This window comes from Triticum urartu, chromosome 1A (genome assembly GCF_056163025.1).
Source record: "Triticum urartu cultivar PI428250 chromosome 1A, HENAU_Tu73, whole genome shotgun sequence".
Taxonomy (NCBI): Eukaryota; Viridiplantae; Streptophyta; class Magnoliopsida; order Poales; family Poaceae; genus Triticum; species Triticum urartu.
In genome coordinates, this window is record NC_141873.1 from 379981186 (window position 1) to 379999964 (window position 18779).

Consider the following 18779-nt stretch of genomic DNA (forward strand, 5'->3'; position numbering starts at 1 on the left):
AGACCAGCAGTATCTTCACTTCCCGGCGTGGGCCCTATCTGTTAGTCCGATGTGTTGGGCGTGCCCGCGTGCGTCCGGGCCTCCCCATATCCACCCCAGATTTGGGATGGATATTGGGAGTGCCGGTTAGTCAGGGCATTTGGGCCGGCTATGGGAAGCCGGTTGGGTTGCGTTTTTGCGTCCGGTCACTGGTCGGGCAACCCGTCCGGGCGTTTTGGGCGGGTATGGAGGTATCGGGTTATAGATGCTCTTAGGCAGAACAAAACACATGTTGAAATATGGGGTGGGCTTTAAGCCCATCTAACAATTTCAAAAAAATCACCAAGGGCCCATGTAAGATACCATGACAAGGGGAGTGGTCAGGTTTAGTACCACCCCAGATTTGGAGAAAGAGTTGAACCTCTTTATAAGGATTCTTCTTCCACATGCTATTGGAGCTTGAGAAGAGAAATGGTTTCACACCATGCCACGTCTGGTGTCGTGTGTCGTGTATGAGCTTAGCTGAGCTTATGCCTATGTCACTCGCGCGCTTTCCATCCCACGTCTCTTCACCCGACCACGCCTATATATTGGACGTGTCGGCCAACCTAGCCTCCACGAAGAACAAATCACGTTTGCTCTGCCTCCACACACATGCCCACTGTCGTTCCACTCCGTGTTGCTGCCGCTGGTGATCTCATCCTGTCCACCGGGTGCACGATTGTACGGGAGAGGAGGCCTCCGGAACCCCATCCCTTGAGATCATGTGCGGATAGGGGCAATTAAGTTTTTGGGGGAGCATCTCCTACGCAACTGATGGCCGCTGTTCGTCCACGTCAACTTCGTCATCTCCATGTCCACCATCATCGAAGCCGACCGACTCACTGCCGAGAAGGCCGCTGCTGACAAGAAGGCCGCTGAGGAGACCGCGGCTTCTACCTAGCCTACTAGAGGGTATAACATGTTTACTTTGCTCATGTTTATTTCCATGTGTGCAGTACTAGCTACTAGCTATTAGTTGAGACAACATTGTTCTCAAATATTTTAGCTCCATGAATGGCATCATGACGTTTTTAAGAAGCCCGTGGCAACGCACGGGCATTCTACTAGTATAAATAAAGAATGAGTTCATCACAGTACCTTGAAGGGATCTTTTGTTTTCTTTCGCTAACGGAGCTCACGAGATTTTCTACTTTAAGTTTTGTGTTGTGAAGTTTTCAAGTTTTGGGTAAGGATTTGATGGATTATGGAACAAGGAGTGGCAAGAGCCTAAGCTTGGGGATGCCCATGGCACCCCCAAGATAATCTAAGGACACCTAAAAGCCAAAGCTTGGGGATGCCCTGGAAGGCATCCCCTCTTTCGTCTACTTCCATCGGTAACTTTACTTGGAGCTATATTTTTATTCACCACATGATATGTGTTTTGCTTGGAGCGTCTTGTATTATTTGAATCTTTATTTGTTAGTTTACCACAATCATATTTGCTGTGCACACCTTTTGAGAGAGACACACATGATTCGGAAATTATTAGAATACTCTATGTGCTTCACTTATATCTTTTGAGTTATATAGTTTTGCTCTAGTACTTCACTTATATCTTTTAGAGCACGGTGGTGAATTTGTTTTATAGAAACTATTGATCTCTCATGCTTCACTTAGATTATTTTGAGAGTCTTAAATAGCTTGGTAATTTGCTTAAATAATCCTAATATGCTAGGTATTCAATATTAATAATAAAATTCTCTTATGAGTGTGTTGAATACTATGAGAAGTTTGATACTTGATAATTGTTTTGAGATATGGAGATGGTAATATTAGAGCCATGCTAGTTGAGTAGTTGTGAATTTGAAAAATACTTGTGTTAAAGTTTGTGATTCCCTTAGCATGCACGTATGGTGAACCGTTATGTGATGAAGTCGGAGCATGATTTATTTATTGATTGTCTTCCTTATGAGTGGCGGTCGGGGACGAGCGATGGTCTTTTCCTATCAATCTATCCCCCTAGGAGCATGCGCGTAATACTTAGCTTTGATAACTTGTAGATTTTTGCAAAGAAGTATATGAGTTCTTTATGACTAATGTTGAGTCCATGGATCATACGCACTCTCACCCTTCCACCATTGCTAGCCTCTCTAATACCGCGCACCTTTCGCCGGTATCATACACCCACCATATACCTTCCTCAAAACAGCCACCATACCTACCTATCATGGCATTTCCATAGCCATTCCGAGATATATTGCCATGCAACTTTCCATCGTTCCGTTTACTATGACACGCTCCATCATTGTCATATTGCTTTGCATGATCATGTAGTTGACATTGTATTTGTGGCAAAGCCACTGTTCATAATTCTTTCATGCATGTCACTCTTGATTCATTGCATATCCCGGTACACCACCGGAGGCATTCATATAGAGTCATATCTTGTTCTAAGTATCAAGTTGTAATTCTTGAGTTGTAAGAAAATAAAAGTGTGATGATCATCATTATTAGAGCATTGTCCCGGTGAGGAAAGGATGATGGAGACTATGATTCCCCCACAAGTCGGGATGAGACTCCGGACGAAAATAAATAAATAAAAGAGGCCAAAGAAGCCCAAATAAAAAAAATAAAAAAAGAGGCCATAAAAAAGAGAAAAGGCCCAAATAAAAAATGAGAGAAAAAAGAGAGAAGGGACAATGCTACTATCCTTTTACCACACTTGTGCTTCAAAGTAGCACCATGATCTTCATGATAGAGAGTCTCCTATGTTATCACTTTCATATACTAGTGGGAATTTTTCATTATAGAACTTGGCTTGCATATTCCATTGATGGGCTTCCTCAAATTGCCCTAGGTCTTCGTGAGCAAGTGAGTTGGATGCACACCCACTTAGTATCTTTTTGAGCTTTCATATACTTATAGCTCTAGTGCATCCGTTGCATGGCAATCCCTACTCACTAACATTGATATCTATTGATGGGCATCTCCATAGCCCGTTGATACGCCTAGTTGATGTGAGACTATCTTCTCCCTTTTTGTCTTCTCCACAACCACCATTCTATTCCACCTATAGTGCTATGTCCAAGGCTCACGCTCATGTATTGCGTGAAGATTGAAAAAGTTTGAGAATGTCAAAAGTATGAAACAATTGCCTGGCTTGTCATCGGGGTTGTGCATGATTTAAATACTCTATGTGGTGAAGATAGAGCATAGCCAAACTATATGATTTTGTAGGGATAACTTTCTTTGGCCATGTTATTTTGAGAAGACATAATTGCTTAGTTAGTGTGCTTGAAGTATTATTATTTTTTATATCAATATTGAACTTTTGTCTTGAATCTTTCGGATCTGAATATTCATACCGCAATTAAGAAGATTTACATTGAAATTATGCCAAGTAGCATTCCACATCAAAAATTCTGTTTTTATCATTTACCTACTCGAGGATGAGCATGAATTAAGCTTGGGGATGCTTGATACGTCTCCAACGTATCTATAATTTTTGATTGCTCCATGCTATATTATCTTCTGTTTTGGACATTATTGGGCTTTATTATCCAGTTTTATATTATTTTTGGGACTAACCTACTAACCGGAGGCCCAACCCAGAATTGCTATTTTTTTTGCCTATTTTAGGGTTTCGAAGAAAAGGAATATCAAACGGAGTCCAAACGGAATGAAACCTTTGGGAACGTGATTTTCGGAACGAACAAGATCCAGGAGACTTGGACCCTATGTCAAGCAATTAACAGGGAGGCCACGAGGTAGGGGGGCGCGCCTACCCCCCCCCCCCCCCAGGCGTGCCCTCCACCCTCGGGCCCCCTGTTGCTCCACCGATGTACTTATTCCTCCTATATATACCTACGTACCCCCAAACGATCAGATACGGAGCCAAAACCCACCGCCGTAACTTTCCGTATCCATGAGATCCCATCTTGGGGCCTGTTCAGGAGCTCCGCTGGAGGGGGCATCGATCACAGAGGGCTTCTACATCAACACCATAGCCTCTCCGATGAAGTGTGAGTAGTTTACCTCAAACCTTCGGGTCCATAGTTATCAGCTAGATGGCTTCTTCTCTCTTTTTGGATCTCAATACAAAGTTCTCTCCCTCTCTTGTGGAGATCTATTCGATGTAATCTTCTTTTTGCGGTGTGTTTGTTGAGACCGATGAATTGTGGGTTTATGATCAAGTTTATCTATGAGCAATATTTGAGTCTTCCCTGAATTCTTTTATGTATGATTGGTTATCTTTGCAAGTCTCTTCGAATTATCAGTTTGGTTTGGCCTACTAGATTGATCTTTCTTGCAATGGGAGAAGTTCTTAGCTTTGGGTTCAATCTTGCGGTGTCCTTTCCCAGTGACAGTAGGGGCAGCAAGGCACGTATTGTATTGTTGCCATCGAGGATAACAAGATGGGGGTTTCATCATATTGCATGAGTTTATCCCTCTACATCATGTCATCTTGCTTATTGCGTTACTCTGTTCTTATGAACTTAATACTCTAGATGCATGCTGGATAGCGGTCGATGTGTGGAGTAATAGTAGTAGATGCAGGCAGGAGTCGGTCTACTTGTCTCGGACGTGATGCCTATATACATGATCATACCTAGATATTCTCATAACTATGCTCAATTCTGTCAATTGCTCAACAGTAATTCGTTCACCCACCGTAAAATACTTATGCTCTCGAGAGAAGCCACTAGTGAAACCTATGGCCCCCGGGTCTATCTTCATCATATTAATCTTCCAACACTTTGTTATTTTCATTGCTTTTATTTTACTTTGCATATTTATCATAAAAATACCAAAAATATTATCTTATCATATCTATCACATCTCACTCTCGTAAGTGATCGTGTAGGGATTGACAACCCCTTATCGCGTTGGTTGCGAGGATTTATTTGTTTTGTGCAGGTGCGAGGGACTCGCGTGTAGCCTCCTACTGGATTGATACCTTGGTTCTCAAAAACCGAGGGAAATACTTACGCTACTTTGCCGCATCACCCTTTCCTCATCAAGGGAAAACCAACGCTAGTGCTCAAGAGGTAGTTGTGACCCGGCCGCATCCCGTCCGCCGGCGGAAAAGGAGGATGTGCATCATTTCTTTGTTCGACGGTGTTAAGGTAGCATGTCCCGATCTGCGGTACCCGCCGTTCTCTCTGACCAAGCTCTGGCGCAGCAGGGCCTTTGCCACTTGCTCGCTGCCATAGAATGGGCAGATCCCGGCCGCCGGCGCCCTCCTAGTTTCATCTCGACGACCCTCAGGTACAGCTTCCTCCGGCCTTGCTCCACTGCACATCTTCCCACATTGCTGCATGTGGAAAATCCTGCATGTGGATCTTCTTTAGTTGTTTGCTTAAAATGTATCTCGGCCGGTGGACTTTCCATCTTGCAATCTCATCCTCAAACCATTTTTGATAAACCACCATGCTGCTATCTTTCCCTTATTACATGGAATATGCTTCTTTTTTGTCGGTGTATGTGTCTTCAACTCATGTTATTGGGTAGTAATTGTTTCCTTTCTACCTCCTTTTGCAAACAGGGCTGTCCATTTCACCTTATTGCTATTGCGACCTTTTGGTGAACTGCACAAATCACTTTTTTCTTAAGAGTTTTTTGTGCAGTTCCGCCAAAATGTCACACGGGCAACGTTTTTACATTTCTATGGGACTGCAGAAAGGGAGATTGGTTTTGATATCCTCCTCATCCAACTCCATGCCTAATCTTCTCCAACAAGTAGTTAGTCCTAAAGAGAGACCGCACAGGTGATCGGCTTCTATTTGTGTGTGTTATGTTTCATCATCTAGTTCCATTATTATTGTAATCACACTGACTGGATGTCTTTGCAAACAGGGATGGTCAACTCGATTTTAGTGGAGCTGCACAAAATGATCAGATTGTGATGTCCTCCATACACCTCTTTTTTGGCTACAGAGCTGGGTGAAACTAGCTGCCAACCAATGAACATTGTGCCCAAGAAATGGAGCCATGCCTATGAACAACATCGATCAATTATATATTTTGTTTATTTGTACACCTTCTCACAACTTTGTCTTCAGTTGTGATGTGGATATTGGCGCTGATCTGTGAACCATTGAGATGCATTAGCAGCCATGGTAGTTTCATTTGTATTTGATGGAATGTTGTAACAAGATAATCTTGAGGCAAGAGGACACATGAATCCTAAGTTGAAACCTTCTTTTTCCTGCGGGAACCAAAGTTGAAACCTCCATAGTATCACAATACAATTTCATTAAAATTATGCGTACATATAAACAAATCCTGAAGGATTGATAGCAATGAGAGAAACAATTCAACTTCGTTTCGCCGACATGTGGGGCATCCTTCATCCGGCTCCACCTGCCATGCAACAATATTGAGTGCACAACTGTACGGAAAGATTCACCTGGTCGTTGCGCCGCAGTAGTAATGACTACTGAGCAGTCAAATCACAGGGCCCCACCTTCGCCACAGTGAGTTGCTCGGACGAAGCAACCATCATTTCTCTGTTTGTTGAATCCGCTGGTACTCCCATATTCCTAGAGTAGTAAGTTGCTCGGGCGAAGCAACCATCACTTCACCTTTCCCACAGTAAGCATACCTCCTTTTTTTATTCTAGAAACAACCACATGCAAATATTGGATGGTAGCAGCACAGCAACTGAATAAAAAAACGAAACCAACCAATGAACTACAACTAATGGTGAGCATTTGCTAGTATCATGTACTCCGTCTGTCCATGTATATAGGGCTTAATGCGTTTTCCGAGACTAACTTTGGCCGTGTTTGGATCCATGGGTTATAGTTAGTTTGAGCTAGTTGGGGCTCAAATAGCCCTAAAGTATCCAAACATGAGGGTTAAATTGGAGCAAGTTGCCCCAAACCCACCAAACAAAACTATCCCACCCAAGAGTCGCTAACATGTGATGAGTTAACTATCATGGTCCTAAGTCTGACAGTAGAAAGGGGGGTACGTAGGAGGAGGCAAGATCCTAGCTACGATGAGGTTGTGCACGCAAGATTTATGAGTTCAGGTCCTTCTCGGAGGAAGTAATAGCCCTACGTCTCGGTGCCCTGAGGCAGTCGACTGGATTATGTGTGAAGTTACAAGGGGTGTGAACCCTTGTCTCAGTGGAGGGAGGTGGCTTATATAGAGTGCGCCAGGACTCCAGCCAGTCCACGTTACAAGGAGTTCAATGTACATAAAGGTGAGGCATTACTGGTAACGCCAGTAATAAATACATATAAATGATCACTAACACTACAGAGTGAACGCCTGACCGTTGCCATCCTGAGTGACTTTAGTTCTTCTGTATTCCGAGTGGTTTCTTGTACGGTCGAATCGTGATACACTGGTCGAATGGAATTAGGTTATCCGAGTGGAATTATTGGTCGAGTGGGTTGCACTCTGAGGAGATTCTAGTAGGTGGAAAATGTTGTGCTTTGAATGCTGTTGATCTTTGGGTAGTGTCCTTGGGAAGGGCGTCTAGGTCAGGCCTATTACCCTACCCTAGGTACATGTCATCGTCATTAGCCCCCAAATGGATCTAGGTCTAAGGGGAGAAGAAGTTGGAGATGGTTCGAACCCAATTTTTATGCTTCAGAGGCATCTTGCTTGGGTTGGCGAACCACGTTGGAACTTCAACTTTATTTTCAGTCGCCTTGATCCATTCATAATTTCTCGAGTGAACTCATTCTGGAATGCTTCGAGTGTTGGAGTAGAACAACACCTTTGGCATGACTGATTTCACTGCCATTCCCAGATCTCACGGGATTCGAAATTTGGGGAAGCGCGCGGGACGGAGAGCGCCGCAGTAATCGGGACGGATTAGGTTGGGGTGCCTCGATCTCTGCACTGCCTTTTTCGCCATGTACCGAGCACGCGACTATTGCAGGATTTGACAGGATTTCTCGGGCCCGCATGTCAGCCACTCAGAAACGGGCAAATAAAAGGCTCCGCGGCCGGTGCGTCTGCACAACGCATCCCATTCTCCTTCTCCTTCCTCTGTTTCTTCACCTCGTCTTCCGCCGCTCTCAACACCTCCGCATCACCCATGAGCAGTCCACGGCGATAGGGAAGGACAAGATGGCGGCTCTGGAGCGCACCAAGAAGGCGACGGCAATGGCGGAGGGGAAGCCAAATGGAAAGAAGACAAGTCGGGGGGGATCTTCCTCGAGGTTCGGCCTGCCGCCCGGCTTGATCCAGGGCAACTGGATTCGCTCCACGATTCAGCTGGAGGATGTGGAGGATCTGGCCGCAGGGGGCTTGATTGCCCATGAATCTTGGAGGCTTCCTGGTAACTAGACCGAGCCGCAGCCGCAGGAGGGTGACTGCGTCCTCCTCGCGACTCACGTTGACCATGCTTGCTCTCTTCCCCCATCCTTCCTTCCGAGGTTTTTGGAATTTCTTTGGAGCCCAACTTCATCACTTTACCCCCAACACCATCACGTACCTCGCTGAGTTCGTTTCCATGTGTGAAAATTTCTTGGGCTGTCGACCGCATTGGGGTCTCTTCAAACACATCCTCACTTGTCGCTCTCAGTCTGTGAAAAAAGCTAATCCAAATGATGAGAAGACTCATGTGATCCAGATGTGTGGAGGTCTAGGTATCCAGATGTTTTGACACTGACATTGGTGCTTTCATTGAGAGTTCCACTGTGTCGTCACCATAAGGCTTGATGGCTCCTTCGATCATCGCTAGCGATGCGGTCCTGGGTGAGGCTTTCCTCCCCGGACAGATCTTCGTATTTGGCGGCTTTGCACTACGGGCCAATTCGCTTGGCCATCTGGAGCAGATCGAGAGCTATGCCCCTGGCCATCAGGTCAGATTTGGAAACTTGAACTACAAGACCGACATCCGTGGAGACTTGATCTACGAAAGATTCGAGCCCATGTCGGACGCGCCGCACAGTCGGACAATGTTCGGGAGATCGCATCCGCAACTACTCCGGCCATCAATCCGGAGCAAGTCGCGCCATCCGAGAGAGGAGGGATGGACCCCTCCATGGAGGCCGCACTCTTAGTGGCGATAGAGATGGATACTGACTTCACCCCTTACGAGAGCCGTGTCGCCGAACCACTGGATTCGTCTCCGGCCACGGACTCCGAGCCGCTCACCTCCGTGCTCGTCGAGTCTGACTGGCGCCGATCATGGAGTTCACCTCCGCAGATATCTTTCAGCACTCACCTTTTGGAGATGTGCTAAATTCATTAAGGTCCCTCTCCATGTCAGGAGAACCTTGGCCGAACTATGTCCGGCTAGAGTGGGATGTGGACGACGAAGAAATTCACGACCCACCCACCACCCACTTAGTAGCCACTAACGACGACTTAACCGACATGCTCGACTTCGACCCCGAAGACATCGACGGTATGGACGACAATGCAGGAGACGAACAAGAACCACCGCCCACAGGGTGCTGGACCGCCACTTCATCACATGATGTATACATGGTGGATACACCCAGAGAGGGCAATGGCAAAGAGACAGTAGAGGATGCCCCCTCCAAGTAACCCAGGCGCTGACGTCAGTGACGCCGTTCTAAGTCTCACCATAGCAAAAACAACACAAGAGGAAACAATAGTCCAGTCGGCTCTAGAAGAAACGACGACTGCACCACCCCGGTGGCAGAGCACGATCAAGATGCAAATGGCAAACATAGTACGGATCCGACGTTCGAACACCATGGCGCATCCCAGTACAGGGGTGCCGCACACCCCTTATGTTTCACTGATGAGGTGCTGGACCATGAATTCCTAGAGGGATTCAAACCGGTGAACATAGAGGCGTACGATGGAACCACAGACCCTGGAGTCTGGATAGAGGACTTCATCCTCCATATTCATATGGCTCGTGGAGACGATCTCCATGCCATTAAATACTTGCCCCTCAAGCTTAAAGGGCCAGCTCGGCACTGGCTGAAAAGCCTCCCCGAAAACTCAATTGGAAGTTGGGAGGAGCTCGAGGACGCTTTTCAGGCCAATTTTCAAGGGACTTATGTCCTACCTCAGGATGCAGACTTTTTGAGTCATATAATAATCCAACAGTCTAGAGAGTCCGCCCGATGCTTTGGAACAGGTTCCTCACCAAGAAGAACCAAATCGTCGACTGTCCGGACGCCGAAGCCTTAGCAGCTTTTAAACACAGCGTCTGAGACGAATGTCTCACCAGACACCTCGGTCAAGAAAAACCGAGAACAATGGCAGCCATAACAAGCCTCATGACCCGCTTTTGTGTGGGCGAGGATAGTTGGTTGGCCCGTAGCAGCACCAGCGACCCAAGCACATCTGAAGTCAGGGATGGCAATGGTAAACCACGACGCAACAAAAACATGCGTCAAAATAAAGAAGGTAGCCCAGATAACACGGCGGTAAACGCCGGATTCAGGGGCTCCCGACCAGGTCAGCGGAAAAAGCCTTTCAAAGGCAGCAGAGAAGGACAATCTGGCCTAAACAAAATTCTTGACAAACTCTGTCAGATTCACAACACCCCAGACAAACCTGCAAATCATACCCACAGAGAATGTTGGGTCTTCAAGAAGGCCGTTAAGCTAAACACCGAACACAAAGGGGAAGAGACACCAAGCGAAGACGAAGATGAGCCTCGCCAACAAAGCACCGGAGGACAGAAAAAGTTCCCACCAGAGGTTAAAACAATAAACGTGATCCATGTGACAAAGAGGAGAAGCAAGCATACACTCCGAGGCACCCGCGCCATAGAGCCCGTCACCCCTAGGTTCAACCCCTGGTTGACCTGCCCGATCACTTTTGATCGTAGGGATCACGAGACAAATGTCCGACACGAAGGACTGACGGCCCTGGTGTTAGACCCAATAATAAATAGGTACCATTTCACACGAGTCCTCATGGACGACGGCAATGATCTAAATCTGATATATCAGGACACAGTCCGCAAAATGGGGATAGACCCGACACAAGTAAGCCACAGTAATACTACCTTCAAGGGAGTAATACCAGCCAAGAGGCCCGCTGTACGGGCTCTCTACTACTAGAGGTGGTATTCGGTTCTCCCGATAACTTCCGAAGCGAAAGGTTAACTTTTCGTTATATCGGCTAAGGTAGCACTGGGAGAACTACTGCGATTGTGCCCTGGTTCATCCGGATGAGCACCTCAGTAGAGAAAGCCGAAAACTGACTATCATGATATAGCGAGAGACTGGTCAACCAGTCGATGACTCATCGGAATCTTCAGGATTCCTCCGCATTAACGAAGGGCCGTTTCCTGGTCATCTACGTACGCGCCCCATATTCGGACGAGCGCAGAAGTACCAGAGGCTATATAGTAGCCCCACTGTCAAACTCCTATGGCTAAGTGAAAGTGTTAAAGCAATATAGTCCGATTGCCTCGTTCGCTGCGCTATCACCTCCTTAACGGACCAAGACGTTGGATCAAGTGTGGATATGCATTTTTTGTGAACACCCCTGCATCATAAGCGTGGGGGCGGAAGCCGACGACTGCAAACTTTCAGGTTATATACATATATACATAAATGGCCGCACAGGAGGCATCATAGTACTTTTGGGCAAAAGTATAAATACAGCCTTGATAATTCAGTAAAACATTGTTTTTACAATGGGAATACATGTCACTAGAACATAATATTCTTCGAGCACTGAGCCTCTATCGAACGAGCGCCTTCAAGAACTTCTTCAAAGTAGTGCTCGGCAGCCACTCGGCCTACGGTCGAACCCTGTGTCGCAACAGTGGTGGCCTCCATCTCCGCCCAGTATGTCTTGACACGGGCAAGGGCCATTCGCGCACCCTCTATGCACGCTGATCTCTTTACAGCATCGATGCGTGGCACAACACCAAGGAATTGTTGCACTAAACTAAAGTAGCTATTTGGCCTTGGCCCTCCCGGCCATAGGTGATCCACAACGAACCTCATGGCAATTCCGGACAACCTATGGAGCTCGGCCCACTTGGCCAATTGCTCATTCAACAGCAGCGGACGGACTGGAGCATGAAACTATGACCAGAATAGGCTTTCCACATCGCGACCTTTCTGATCCTTGAAGTACTCGGCCGCATCAGTAGCACATGCATCCAAATCCATGTAGGCGTCCGCAAAACTCCATAGCCGGTCCGGAGGAGCATACTTCGGATCACCGAACCTAGTCCGCAACAAGAATGGCTTCCCAGACATGATATCTACAGCTTGATTCAGCTCCTCCTTCGTCGCTCTAATTTTGGAGCGGGCTTCATTGGCAGCCACCAGGGCCTTCTCCAGGCCCGTCGCCTTCGGCCGGTTTTCTTCTTCCAGAAGCTGGTAACGGTCAGCGGCATCTTTTAACTCTACAGCCATCTTGGCTATTTTTTCCTTGCTCTCGCAATGTGCGGCCTGTTCGGCCCTTAACTCTTCGGCCGCCTTTAGAGCGGCCACATTGCTACTCCTTGCTTGCTCCTTGGCTCGGGCAAGCTCTGCCCGAAGGGTCTCCACGGTGGTAGCTCCATCTGCAGTCATAACATATTAAAGATACTGGCATCATGCTACTCTCATTATGTGACGATCACCAAAGAAATCACTCACCCTGTGCCTCGTCAAGCCACTTGATGACAAGCACGATGTCGGCATCTGCCGCATCAAGTTGCCGCTTTATCTCGGCAAACCCATCAGTCCGGCTAGCCACCGGTGCTTCAGCCACCTGCACATAAAGGCGGTCTGGTTATTACCTGGGACTATGAGCCTCTGTTTGCCGCCATTTTTGATGACAACCAGAGTCTCAGGGGCTACTATGTACATAGGGCACACCTGACGTGTGCGGTACTATTAAAAACATACATTATTTCACGTACCTCGAAGCCTTTCAGCAGACTCATAAAGGCTTCATGCAAACCGTTTTCAGCGGACGAAATCCTTTCAATTACCGTACCCATTAGCGTACGATGCTTCCGAGATGACCGCTTGCCCCAGAAGATCCTTCAGCGCGTCCGACCGCACACTATACGGACCCTTGCTGTTGCTCTCCTTAGGAGCCAGATACTGGGGATTCCGGGCAGCCAAAGGGTTATCCTCTGGCCTTAGTGGATCCGGAGATATCCTTCGCGACGACACATCAAGGTCGCCCGCTTCATGAGGCCGGGTGTCCGGGGGAGGCGTTTCGCTCTCCATCATCTCCGGAAGAAGATCCCCCGAAGATGAACTCTGTCGGGAAGGGCTACGATCCGGACTACAATTTATAAGCATCAGTTATTGTCTTCGGAAGTAAGGTAGGATATTTCCACTATATTTGGGGTCCGAAGAATGATTTGTACATCTCGTTGAGCGTTATGCCGAGGAAATGCTGAATAGCTCGCGGTCCGTCCGGGTTCAATTCCCACATGCGGAGGGGCCGGTGTTTGCAAGGCTGGATTCGACGAACTAGCATAACTTGCATTACCATAACTAGACTGAAATCTCTCTCAAAGAGATCTCGGATGCGGCTCTGCAGTATTGTCACTTCCTTTGCTGGACGCCAGCTCAGCCCCCTGCTGACCCATGACATCAGTTGTGGTGGGGGGCCCGAGCGAAAGGTGGGGGAAGCTACCCACTTGGCACTTCGGGGAGCTGTGACATAAAACCACTCCCGCTGCCACAATCCGGACACCTCTGGAAAGGAACCCTCTGGCTATGGAGCGTCAGGGATTTTGCTTATTAAATCACCTCCGCACGCTGCCTGCTGCCCCTCGATCATCTTCGGCTTCACATCGAAGGTCTTGAGCCACAGGCCGAAGTGAGGGGTAATGCGGAGGAAGGCCTCACATACGACAATAAATGACGAGATGTGAAGAAGGGAATCTGGGGCCAGATCGTGAAAATCCAGCCCATAATAGAACATAAGACCCCTAACAAAGGGATCCAGAGCGAGGCCTAGTCCTCGGAGGAAGTGGGAGACGAACACAACGCTCTCGTTGGGTTCGGGAGTAGGGACGACCTGCCCTCGGGCGGGCAGCCTATGCGAAATTTTGGCGATCAGATATCTGGCCTCTCTCAACTTCTTGATGTCCTCCTCTAAGACAGAGGAAGGCATCCACCGACCTTGAAGGTTGGATCCGGACATATTTGAAGGTCCGAAGCACCTGACCTAAGCTTTGGGTGTTAGAACTCGAGGCGGGGGAAGGATTCGATTGAGCGCGGGAGGGAAAAAAGAAAAAGCCTTGTCCCCTTTATAAAGAGGGTGAATATCAGGCGTCCTCCTCGTGGCCGTTTGGGACTTTCCTAAGATCTAGGAGTCATACCAACAGGCGGTTTGGTTACCCACGTTTGTATTGATGAGAATCCCGTGATAAGGGGGACACGATCTCTGCTTTGACAAGACATGTCAAGAAAACCGCCTCGCGTTATGTGCGGAGCTGGTTGAGAAAAATGATTCGAATAATGACCGGGGCATGGCGTGATGTCATGCTATCAAAATGTGTCAGCAGATTAGATTTGTGGAAATATTATTCTCTCTACAGTGGTATGTGGAACTTATTTTGCAGGGTCGGACACTGTCCTTGTATTCAAACTCTTCCATGGTGTATTTGGAGGAGGAACCCGCCTTGCAATGCCGAAGACAACACTGTGCGCCGGACTCATCGTCATTGAAGCCTGGTTCAGGGGCTACTGAGGGAGTCCTGGATTAGGGGGTCTCCAGACAGCCAGACTATATCCTTTGGCCGGACTGTTGGACTATGAAGATACGAGATTGAAGACTTCGTCCCGTGTCCGGATGAGACTCTACTTGGTGTGGAAGGCAAGCTAGGCAATACGGATATGTATATCTCCTCCTTTGTAGCCGACCTTGTGTAACCCTAGCCTTCTCCGGTGTCTATATAAACCAGAGGGTTTTAGTCCATTGAACAACAGACAATCATACCATAGGCTAGCTTCTAGGGTTTAGCCTCTTTGATCTTGTGGTAGATCAACTCTTGTAATACTCATATCATCAAGAACAATCAAGCAGGACGTAGGGTATTACCTCCATCAAGAGGGCCCGAACCTGGGTAAACATCGTGTCCCCTGCCTCCTGTTACCATCCGCCTGAGACGCACAGTTCGGGACCCCCTACCTGAGATCCGCCGGTTTTGACACCGACAGTGCTTTTCCAGCTGTGATCCTTCCCGAGTCAGTTAGAGGGTGGCAGTCGACCTGGTTCTACTGCAAGGACGAACCGACTCCTGGTCAGTCGACCGGTGCGAGTCCAACAACCCACTTCTTTGAAAGTAACTCCAGCAGAGAGAGCAGAGGTGAACATGCTGATGGAGCGAGTAGTCCAATTAGTTTGAGACGGCGTGACTGGTATGGACTTGCTGGAAGTGTTTCTCAGTCGACGCGTCCAGCCACTCCAGGCCCGCAATCAACCTATGTGGATGTACTCGGGCATTGAGGACACCACTCGGGTCCACACGGAGGAGGTCACCGAAGAGACAGTGGAGTTGTGGTTGTAGGGCATCACTGGAAACAAAGATAACCCATGGGGGTCCAGAAGAGTCCAACCATTCTGCGCTGGCCATGAACCTGAAAAGGTCTGTCCTTTACTGTCGAGTGTTTCTTCATTCTGATTTGCAACTGTCTTCGTGCCCGACTGATGTCTATGTTATTCTTTGCCTTGCAGATTTACACTGATACATACTCAATGCCCAATGGAGAGCAGGACCATGAGGGAGAGGCGAGTGGGGGCGAAAGTGGCGATTGGAAATCCAATGACGAGGACGAGGAGGAGAGTGAGGACTCAAGCGACGACGAGGAGGTCGAATCTCCACCCCGCACTGAAAGGCATTCCAAGAAGACCCATGACCTCACGAGCATCCGTGGCAAGGCAGCCGCATAGACCTCGAAGCACACTCGGACTCCCTCCCCCGTTCTGACTGAGAAGGTGCCGAAGCAACCCAAGATTGCGACTCCTAAGCCTCGGAAGACCCTGCCCAAGATCAAGATCGACGTTCCTATCGCCTCCGGGTAAGTGTTTTCTTTTCTCCTGTTATTCAAGAACTTCTTAAGTAGCCATCGACTCGCTTTGTTGCTTGACCGAGTGAGTTCGGGAACTTGCAGTGCTGCTACTTCTGGGACTTCTGTGGATATTTATAGGAACGAGGATGATGCGGAAATGGAAGATGCGGCCACCTCCAAAGCAGGTGTGACTCTGCCATCTTGCCTCCACTTTGTCAATTGATTTGCAGGTCGACTGATATATTACGGTCGAAACTTTTGCAGTGCCGCAACATGTGATTGAACTTCCAGACGACGATGAAGATGTGCCTCTGAGGCCCATGGGAAGGAGAAGTAGGAGCTCGGGCAAGAAGGCAACGACCGGCAAGACAGCTCAGACGACATCAATGCCCAAACGGGTGATCCAACCGACTGGAGACCTCAATCGGGCCTCTGTCACTTTTGTCGATCCTGTGTCGACCGAACATCCATCAGCGTCGACTGCCCAAGATCTTGCTTCATCTGTTCAACTCCATACTTCAGACCCTCAGATTGCTGTGACTGTTCCACCGTCTCTGCTGTTCGTCACCCATCATGTCCCGGAGGATCAGGCGAGCGCTGCTAGAGAAGCTATACGCCAAGCAGGCCTGATTATGGAGCGGATGAAGACGGTGCATGAGACCAGCCAAGCCGCCTATGACGCTAGTGCAGCTCCCCAGGCCAACGTCCAGGTTAGTTGATTTCCGACTGATCTTTTAACTTGATACTAGAGAACTGCTGCTTTCTTACTCGTAAGATGTCCGTGGATGAGCGTTTTCAAAAAAATTCAAACTTCGTGTGCATCTGTTCACCCACTGGGTGCATTCTTTTACTTTACAATCTTCTCCACTTGAGTCGATGTCGAGTGAACTTTCGAATCAGTGGGGGCACGCAGAGTGCATCCACTGGGTGTAGTCCCCGAGACCGTCGTCAAATGTTTGAATCGGTGGGGGTCTTAGATCTTTGTTGATAATAAATCCACTCGGTATCGAACGGATCCTGCTGAGTGAAATCTTAAACCAGTGGGGGCACGCCAAGTGCACCCACTAGGTGTAGTCCCCGAGACCGCGGTCGACTGTGGTCAGTCGGCGGTGGTCTCAGATCCAATATTGTTGTTACTTCTCTCTCTTTCCTTTTTCTTTTCTTTTTTTGGTCAACCAGACTGATCAAGTCGAGTACCGAACCAAACCAGTGGGGGAACGCCAAGTGCACCAACTGGGTGTAGTCCTCGAGACTACTGTTGAATGTTTGATTCTGTAGTAGTCTTAGAACTCTTTTCATCACTTGGGAGCAAATAATCTTTGATTCTGTCAACTGATATATCTTATTTACTGACTTCAGAAATCCTGTGAGCTCATATCCCAATTTGCTGAATTCGAGAGGAAGCAGATCCAGCTCAATCTTGACCTGGACTTTGATATGTCTCTGTCGTATCTATAATTTTTGATTGTTCCATGCCAATATTATACAACTTTCATATACTTTTGACAACTTTTTATACTATTTTTGGGACTAACATATTGATCCAATGCCCAGTGCCAATTCCTGTTTGTTGCATGTTTTTTGTTTCGCAGAAAATCCATGTCAAACGGAGTCCAAACGGGATAAAAACTGACGGAGATTTTTTTGGAATATATGTGATTTTTGGGAAGAAGAATCAATGCGAGACGATGCCCGAGGGGGCCACGAGGCAGGGGGCGCGCCCCAGGGGGTCAGGCGCGCCCTGGGCCCTCATGGCCACCCTGTAAGGCGTTTGGTGCCCTTCTTTTGCCGCAAGAAAGCTAATAACTGGATAAAAATCGTGTCCAAATTTCAGCCCAATCGGAGTTATGTATCTCCGGGAATTTAAGAAAAATGGTGAAAGGGTAGAATCAGAAACGTAGAAACAGAGAGAGAGACAAAGAGATAGATCCAATCTCGGAGGGGCTCACGCCCCTCTGCCGCCATGGAGGCCATGGACCAGAGGGGAAACCTTTATCCCATCTAGGGAGAAGGTCAAGGAACAACAAGAAGAAGGGGGGCCATCTCCCCCTCTCTCCCTGTGGCGCCGAAACGCCGCCGGGGCCATCATCCTGTGACGACGATCTACACCAACACCTCTGTCATCTTCACCAACATCTTCATCACCTTCCCCCATATATCTACAGTGGTCCACTCTCCCACAACCCGCTGTACCCTCTCCTTGAACATGGTGCTTTATGCTCCATATTATTATCCAATGATGTGTTGCCATCCTATGATGTCTGAGTAGATTTTCGTTGTCCTATCGGTAATTGGTGAATTGCTATGATTGATTTAATTTTCTTGTGTTTATGTTGTTGTCCTTTGGTGCCCATAATATGAGCGCGCGCGTGGATCACACCATAGGGTTAGTTGTATGTTGATAGGACTATGTATTGGAGGGCAAGAGTGACAGAAGCTTCAAGCTAGCATAGAAATTGATGCATACGGGATTGAAGGGGGACCAATATATCGTAATGCTATGGTTGGGTTTTACCTTAATGAACGTTAGTAGTTGCGGATGCTTGCTAATAGTTCCAACCATAAGTGCATAGAATTCCAAGTCAGGGATGACATGCTAGCAGTGGCCTCTCCCACATGAAACTTGCTATCGGTCTAGTAACGTAGTCAATTGCTTAGGGACAATTTCACAACTCCTACCACCACTTTTCCACACTCGCTATACTAACTTTATTGTTTCTTTATCTAAACAGCCCCTACTTTTTATTTACGCACTCTTTATTATCTTGCAAACCTATCCAAAAACACCTACAAAGTGCATCTAGTTTCATACTTGTTCTAGGTAAAGCGAACGTTAAGCGTGCGTAGAGTTGTATCGATGGTCGATAGAACCTGAAGGAATAT